At 39.5% G+C, this 9253-nt stretch overlaps 1 long non-coding RNA gene across 1 annotated transcript in view; it reads left to right on the top strand.

The window, feature by feature from the left end:
• Window positions 1–4735: 4735 nt before the first annotated feature.
• The window catches only part of LOC128839786 (uncharacterized), a 60941-nt gene continuing 56423 nt past the window's right edge, over window positions 4736–9253 (top strand). Inside the window, exon 1 of the long non-coding RNA XR_008445527.1 lies at window positions 4736–4809. This is a non-coding gene — a long non-coding RNA (uncharacterized LOC128839786). The remainder of the gene's footprint in view (window positions 4810–9253) is intronic.

Genomic DNA, 9253 nt, shown 5'->3' with positions numbered 1-9253 from the left:
AAGTGCCATTTGCACACTCAAACTTTGACAGGTTTCAGAGTAGGAGCCGTGTTAGTCTGTATCCACAAAATGAACAGGAGTACTTGTGGCACCTTAGAGACTAACAAATTGGTTAGTCTCTAAGGTGCCACAAGTACTCCTGTTCTTTTCAATAAACTTTGTTACAGCCTTGCTGATAAAATTTTAAAACATTCATCTGCACTGAGCACGTACCAGTCTCCCATAGCCTTTTACATGCCAACTGTATTAAGCATATTCCCAAATGCTACTAGGTATCCAGACAGAATACAGCAACAGCAGCTGCCATCCTCCTTTGACCTGAAGAAAGATGCACAAGGTTGGAAGCCAGCATAAGACCATGAATTTTAGTCTTGGTTGTTTCACTAACTGGTGCCAAGTTTCTGATGTTCATAGCCCCTACTATTGATCAAGATGTCACAGAAGGAAGGAAAGCATAATTTTACAAAGAAGTTAACTGAGAAGTTGCAAAAGGTCACTTCTGACATAGTTGGGGAGTAGAACCCATATCTCTAATATGGCATCTCTTAGCCACAATGCCTTTCTGAATGAATATAAAAATCTGTGTTTAGCAAGGCTTTCTAAAACCACTAGCCCACTCTCCCATCCAGAAACTAGTGTCTCTTCCTGAGACGACTTCTTAAGTGGAATACTTTTGCCACTACAAGTTAGTAGTTCAAGTTGCATTTACCTTAAATTACCAGCATGAATGTTTTTATATAAAAATAGAACAGAAATAGCATTTTACTTGCCCCCAAATGTAGTAAGCACACAATAGTTTTGAAGAAATCCATTAATTCATCCAAGAATGAAAATAAAAATCAATAAAATCCTGTATATGAAAAAAATAGAATGAACAGAATCCACAAAAGAATGTCAGTAATTACAAAGTATGGAATGATATATTGATTTATTTCACTAGGAAAATATTTGAAACAAAATTATAAAACCACAGTTTTATGAACTATAAACATCTAAAGCACAAGGTGATATTTGCAGTTTAAAAATACACCCCATAGTGTTTTTCTCTTACCAAAGTTGTGTTTTCAACCAACTTGGTCTGTGTACAGGTAATTTGAGAGCCTAGGCTCCTAATTCTTTTTTCACTCACTTTTCCTAGAGTGAACACAATTGATATCAATGTAATTTCTCCTGACTTATACCAGTGTGAAAGGAGATACTGATCCTAGGTGTCATACTGTAGTATATAAATGCATGAGTCTTTCACTGTTGGAGACCTCACCTGGATAGGGTGACCACACACCCCGTTTTGGCCAGGAAAGTCTCTTTTTTTAAGCCCTGTCCGAGCATCCTAATTTTTTGTCAAAAATGGGCATTTGTCTTGTTTGCTTTTGCCAACTGATCAAATTGACAAAACCAAACAGGCCAACTGCCCACTTTTGTCCAAAAAAAAAAAAAAAAAAAAAAATGGGATGCGGAGGAACATGTGGAGGGAGTGACTGGTGATGTCAGCCCTGTGCTAGGGTGGTAAGGGAAGGCTCCGGTGAGCAGCAACCACCAGCACGGGGAGGGGGGCTCAGGCTAGCTCCAGGCAATGTCCCATTTTCCCTTTGGGAAATATGGTCACCCTACACCTGGAACCAATGCAAAGTAAGACATTGAGGTAAAAATAATCTGAAACAATCATCATTGAGAGGGAGAAACTTCAGAAGCAGTAGTACTGAAAGACAAAGAATAATAGTGAAAAGAAAATTAAATATGAGTAGGAGCAAAAAAGCCAGTGGAAATTTGAGTTGCCAAGGCAAAGGAGAGCCTAGGGACTAAAACTGTATTTGACTTTAAGGAGCAGTCTACCTGGCAGGCTCCTTTGTAATGTTCTACCTTGCACATGCAGACAAGAGACACTAACAAAGTGGTGCTATAAAGCTCTAGCGTGACAGCATCTGGAATGCATTAATTAAAAAGACTGGAAAAAAATCTAAATGTGCTTCCACAAAAATCTGATTTAAACACGATCATTTTAAAAGTTCCAAGCCAATGTTTTTCAAACACAGTTTGCGTTGTAAGTGTCAAATAGATCTAGAAAGCAGGACATTTCTAAGCAATGTGAATGCAAAAGTTTTCATCTGAACATCCAGGACACACCACACAATCCATTGTCTACAGCCAAGCTCTAAGATACAACCGCATTTGCTCCATCCCTCAGACAGAGACAAGCACTTACAAGATCTCTATCAAGCATTCTTAAAACTACAATACCCACCTGCTGAAGTGAAAAAACAGATTGACAGAGCCAGACGAGTACCCAGAAGTCACCTCCTACAAGACAGGCCCAACAAAGAAAATAACAGAACAGCACTGGCTGTCACCTTCAGCCCCCAACTAAAACCTCTCCAGCGCATCAAAGATCTACAACCTATCCTGAAAGATGATCCCTCACTCTCACAGATCTTGGGAGACAGACCTGTCCTCGCTTACAGACAACCCCCCAACCTGAAGCAAATACTCACCAGCAACTACACACCACTGAACAAAAACACTGACCCAGGAACCTATCCTTGCAACCAAGCCCGATGCCAACTCTGTCCACATATCTATTCAAGTGACACCGTCATAGGATCTAATCACATCAGCCATGACATCAGGGGCTCATTCACCTGCACATCTACCAATGTGATATATGCCATCATGTGCCAGCAATGCCCCTCTGCCATGTACATTGGCCAAACCAGACAGTCTCTATGCAAAAGAATAAATGGACACAAATCTGACATCAAGAATTATAACATTCAAAAACCAGTAGAACACTTTAACCTGTCTGATCACTCAATAACATACCTGAGAGTGACAATTTTGCAACAGAAAAGCTTCAAAAACAGACTCCAACAAGAAACTGCTGAACTTGAATTGATATGCAAACTAGATACAATCAGCTTAGGCTTGAATAGAGACTGGGAATGGCTGAGCCATTACAAACATTGAATCTATCTCCCCATGTAAGTATTTTCACACTTCTCATAGACTCATAGACATTAAGGTCAGAAGGGACCATTATGATCATCTGGTCTGACCCCCTGCATGCTGCAGGCCGCAAGACCCTTCCCTGGACTCTACCGTTGAAGTCCCCAATCCTGTGTTTTAGTGACTTCAATCGGCTGGGACCCTCCTGCTAGTGATCCCTGCCCCATGCTGCGGAGGAAGGCGAAAAACCTCCAGAGGCTCAGCCAATCTACCCTGGAGGAAAATTCCTTCCCGACCCCAAATATGGCGATCAGTAATACCCCGAGCATATAGGCAAGAGTCTCTAGCCTGACCCTTGTTGGCCATTATGCTGTTCATGTACCATTGCTTGGTTTTCCTTGGCTACTATGTTTTATCATTAAACCATTCCCTCCATAAACTTATCCAACTTAATCTTAAAACCAGACAGGTCCGTCGCCCCCACCGTTTCCCTCGGAAGGCCGTTCCAATATTTCACCCCTCTGATGGTCAGAAACCTTCGTCTAATTTCAAGCCTAAACTTCCCCCCGGCCAGTTTGTATCCATTCGTTCTCGTGTCCACATTAGTACTAAACTGGAATAATTCCTCTCCCTCCCTTGTATTAACCCCTCTGATATATTTAAAGATAGCAATCATATCCCCCCTCAGCCTTCGCTTTGTCAGACTAAACAACCCAAGCTCCTCTAATCTCTTTTCATACGACAGGTTTTCCATTCTGATCAAACTGTCCGTCCTGGGCTATCTTGATTATCACTTCAAAAGTTTTTTCCTCTTACTTAATTGGCCTCTCAGAGTTGGTAAGACAACTCCCACCTTTTCATGCTCTCTCTATGTGTATATATCTCCTCAATATATGTTCCATTCTATGCATCTGAAGAAGTGGGCTGTAGCCCACGAAAGCTTATGCTCAAATAAACGTGTTAGTCTCTAAGGTGCCACAAGTACTCCTGTTCTTTTTGCGGATACAGACTAACACGGCTGCTACTCTGATCCAGGAAAAGTATACTTCTCGAGTTTGGATATCTCATCAATGACAATGGATTTTGCACAAACTTTAAATCAAACAAAACCCCCATTGAGCATTTCAGTAAGAAAAACAATCTTGAAAAACAGCAAATATAAATGATTATTTGAAATGATGACATGGATTATTAGACTGATTGTCATTAGAAACTTCCTGACAATGAGCTTTACTGTGGAATGAATTATCCTGGCAACTGGTAGGATACTTAAACTAGATTGTACAAAGCACTAGAAAATGAAGAGTTACAGGCCAGGAGATAGGTCAACTAATCTAACAGGTTTTTGCCAACTTTTACTGCTCTGCACTTTAGTTTTGATGAATTGAAATATTTTCTAAAACCAAACACTGTCATTGAAACATTAAAACTGTTCTATAGGAGATGGGGAAAAAGCCTTATTTTTACCTTCAACCTGACAGTATTTCTTTTTATTATTATTATTTAAAGATAATTTGAGTTATTCAATTTAAATTGTCTTTTTCGGTTTGCATATTTTAATATCTTACTGTTCCATTGAGCCCTGAGTTTCCATTTCACTGACCCTGCAGATTCCTCCAAACCAAACTATTTTGTCAGCAGACTTATTACATTGCCAACCACTGTAGAATATTAACAACATTGTACTGTACACGTTTTTAGGAAATGACATTTTCTTTTCCTTTTAGTGCTTGTGAAGGAAAGAAGCAAGACCAACAGCTCTGGAGCTTGAAGTACCATATCCAGGGCACAGATACAGAACAGTCAGAGGGTACGCATGTTCTTAACATCATCCCATTGAAGGAGCTAGTGAACAGGAGCAGCAAACAGGTGAGTTTTGTGAGAGAGTTCTCCAGGGGAGAAGTGACTATGTGACCATTGGGGTGAGTTGGTCATCTGTCTGTTTGTTTTTGTGCCTGCTTGATTTAAGTTTATAGTGTGGTCTGTTGGCGGGAGAGAGGGAACCAGCTCCTAAGCAACCAGAGGAACCAGTGAATGGAAGCAGCAAACAGGAGAGTTTTGCAAGGGAGCATGAGAGCCAGATACACTTAATTGACATTCTCTAAACTTAAGCCAATAACCACCTGCCCCCCATGGGGAAAAAAATACAACATGCACAAAAGAACAACAACAAAAAAAGCCAGCAAGAGTAAAATAATGCAGGCAGAAGTCTAGCAACAGAGTGAGGGCTATCCAGTTTACTGCACTGAATACAGCATTTATGACAGGTGGCATGTGCTGCAAGCCCCTCCTGATTCCCAAAGACAGAGTATGGCCTTTTGAGAGAAGAGTGGCTTAATTGGAGGAGCTAAGGGAGAGACACTCAGAGTGGTCCTACAACCAGTCTGACAGGAGAAGGATGAAAGTCTCAGGGAAGGAGCTCACAAGCTGGAGTGAAGGGAAATAGTCCCTTCATTGGGACCTTCCTTACAAATGATGTCATGGTATCCTCTCAGACTGATGATACCCATCTGTGGACGGAAACCCCAGTTATTAGGAAGAGACAGGTAATAGTTATGGGAGGGATTTGATTGATTAGAAACACAGATAATTGGATTTGTGATGACTGGCAGAACCACATGGTGAACTGCTGGGTTGCAGACCTCTTGAGATATGTAGACAGCTTTATGTGCAGGGAGGAGCCAGTGGTAGTGACATAAGAAAAGCTAGGAGAGAGGTTCTGGAGGTCAAATTTAAGATGCTAGGAAAGAGATTATTGTTTAGGACTTGATGGTAGCAATCTCTGAAATGCTTCCAGTTCCATATGCAAGGCCAGTTAGTCACACAAAACTATGGAGTCTCAATACGTTGACGGGACAATGGTGTTTGGAGAAAGGATTTAGCTATATTAGGACCTGGGGGAAAAGAGGTGCCGATAAAGGAAGTATGGACTTCACCTAAACCAAAATGGAACCAAACTGCTGGCATGTAGAATTAAAAAGGTCATAGAGGAGTTTTTAAACTCAGGGCTGGGGGAAAAGCCTACAGGTGTGGAGGAGCACACTGTTTAGACAGGCACATCCCTTATGGAAGGATTTATTAAAAAAAGATACTCTGTATCCTAGTAAAGAGTAGAGAATAGAAATTGATCAAGTACGGGCAGGAATTGAAGACAAACAGTCAAACAAGAGAGTCCCATTCAATTACATCACATGAAGGCAGACAACTAAATATTGACAAATTTTATAAGTGGTTGTATACAAATGCCAGAAGTCTAAATACTAAGATTGGTGAACTTGAATGTCTTTTATTAAAGGAGTGTATTGATATGATAGGCATCACAGAAACTTGGTGGAATGATGATAATCAATGGGACATGGTAATACCAGGGTGCAAAACACACAGGAATGTCAGAGTAGGTCATGCCATTGGATGAGTAGAATTAAATGTGAAAGAAAGCATAGTCAAATATAGTAAAAATCTTAAAGGAATCAAACCAATAGGAGCTCAATGGTAGAAATTCCATGCTTGAATAATAAGAGTATAGCAGTAGGAATATCTACCAACACCTGACCAGGATGGTGACAAGTAATTGTGAAATGCTCAGTGAGATTAGAGAGGTGACAAAAAACAGAAAACCGAATAATAATGGGGGATTTCAACTATTCTCGGATTGACTGGGGACATATAAGCTCAGGACAGAATTCTGAGAATATACAGCACTAATGATGGTTTCTTGGAGCAGCTAGTCCTGGAACCCACACAGGGAGAGGCAATTTTTGATTTAATCCTAAGTGGTGCACAGGATCTGGTCCAACAGGTAAACATTCCTCAAGAGCTCGGTAATAGGAACCATAATGTAATTAAATTTAACATCCTTGTAGGAAGGAAAATACTAAAGAAACCTACCACAGAAGCATTTTTTCTTCAAAAAGGGGAACTACCCAAAAATAAGACCAGTTAAACACATATAAAAAGGAACAGTCACAAGAGTGAAATGCCTGCAAACTGCATGGATACTTTTTAAAACACACTGTAATAGGAAGCTCACACTATATGTATACCACCCCACAAAAAAAACCCACACAACACAACAAGTAATAGGATCAAAAAGTGCCACAATAGCTAAACTACAGAGCAAAAAAGAGTCAAGTAGAGACAAAATGACATCTTAAAAACTGGAAGTCAAATCCTAATGAGAAAAATAGAAAGGAGCATAAACTCTGGAAAGTCAAGTTTAAAAGTATAATTAGGCAGTCTATCGAACAATTTGAAGGGCAACTAGCAAAATGACACAAAAAAATTATCATCAGAAGCAGGAAGCCAGTCAAACAATCAGTGGGGCCAATGGATGATCAAGGTGCTAAAAGAGTACTCAAGGAAGACAAGGCTGTTGTGGAGAAGCTAAATAAATTCATTGCATCGGTTTTCACTGAAGAAAATGTGATGGAGACTCCCCCAGCAAAGCCATTCTTTTTAGGAGACAAATCTAACAATATATAAACCTACAAATTGGTTGTCTAGAGGATCCAGAGGATAGTGTACTTGGACTCTCAGAAAGCCTTTGATGAGGTTCTTCACCAAAGGCTCTTAAAGCAGTCATGGAATAAGAAAGAACGTACTCTCATGAATCAGTAACTGGTTAAAAGCTAGGAAACAAAAGGGTAGAAATAAAGGGTCAGTTTTCATAGTGGAGGGAAACAGAGTCCCACCAAGGATCTGTCCTGGGACCAATGCCGTCCAACATATTCATTAATGATCTGGAAAAAGGACTAAACAGCGAGGAGACAAAGTTTGCAGCTGATACAAAATGACTCAAGATAATTAAGTTCAAAGCTGCATATGAAGAGTTACAAAGAGATTTCACAAAACTGGGTGACTGGGCAAAGTGATGCACATTGGAAAACATAATCCCAACTACACATACAAAACAATGGGTTCTAAATTAGCTGTGAGTTTTCAGTTTGAATTTTGCCCACACTTGTGAGCTAGGAAAGTATTATCACCAATAATAATCTCTGTGCTAAGTGACTTTCCTTAGTTACACATGAATGATGTGGCAGAATCAGGAAAGGAACATGCAACTCCTAAATCCCACTCCAGTGTCTTAATTGAAAGAGCATCTTTCCTACTGTTAGTATTTGCACCAACCCATGAACAGATCATTAACTGCAGACCCCCCGCAACACCCCAAAACAACAACAACAACAAAAACTGTGCACCTAAAACACTTTTTAAATGCATAATTTGGTGTTCTGCTTTCCAGGATCACCAAGAGATAGGCATAGGACCCTTCCTTCAAAGACTGTCTCACTGAAAAAGCCGGTCATCTGAAAGAAGTGGAATCTAAACTGACAGATAAGATAACTCCAACACAGTAAAATAATCTACAAAATGAAACAAAGTTGATGGGAAAAGAATATGATCAGCATCAAGGACTAGGCTGACCCCTAAAAAGCTGGAGGTGGGAAAGCACAGTAATTGCTTATCTGTGCAGTTCAGTATATTCCCTATAATTCTCACAAGAGTGAGTGCCTTCATATACATTTCTCTTCATATCTAAGTGACAATGGAGAGCTAAAAGAAGCAACTGTATGTTCTGGGACTTGGCACTGACTACAAACGTTTAACAGACTAATCATTCTGCATAGTGGCAGAATGATAGCTTTAAAAAAAAAATTAAAGTTAGGACTGGTATTCCTAAGCAGCAAAAAGGCAAATTTGACATAGAATGATTCATGATAAGGTAACGACACTAAAGATTTGTTCAACAATAAAATTTGTGGAGCATGTTAATTTAATGGTTAGTACAAAGTTTAGTTATCAAGATTTATAGCATCCTTCAGTGAATCTGGCAAACAAATACCATACAAGAAAACTTCTTCATTTAACACTATTAGTTTAAATCATGGCTTTGAATGATTCGTGACCTACTGTTTGAAATATTTATGTTCAAAAGCATGTGAATTGGAAGTATCTCTTATAATAAAAGAGAAGAAAATTGCTATAGCCATGCCAAAAGACATTAAAATAGTAAATAAATTGATTTAAAACTGTTGTCTCCCCTAGACACAATGCATCTGGTTTGAAATGCTAATTCATATGCAATAGTATTTTTGACTCCTGAATTTTTCACTGAATTCAAAATTGTCATTTTGAAAGCTAGCTAGTGTCACTTTCAGACAGTCATGTTTCACTGACATTGCCCATCCTGTAGTAATATAGTTCAACTACCGTGCTCCACTTCCAATGAACAGGAGCAAACGGGCTGGTTGAGAAGCAAATAATCCATTTCTCTCTTCAAAGTGGGTTCTTAAGTTTGAATAAAATAAGA

The sequence above is a fragment of the Malaclemys terrapin genome, chromosome 6 (assembly GCF_027887155.1).
Source record: "Malaclemys terrapin pileata isolate rMalTer1 chromosome 6, rMalTer1.hap1, whole genome shotgun sequence".
Taxonomy (NCBI): domain Eukaryota; kingdom Metazoa; phylum Chordata; order Testudines; family Emydidae; genus Malaclemys; species Malaclemys terrapin.
Note: the sequence above shows the minus strand (reverse complement) of the source record. Positions and strands in the feature narration are given on the sequence as shown.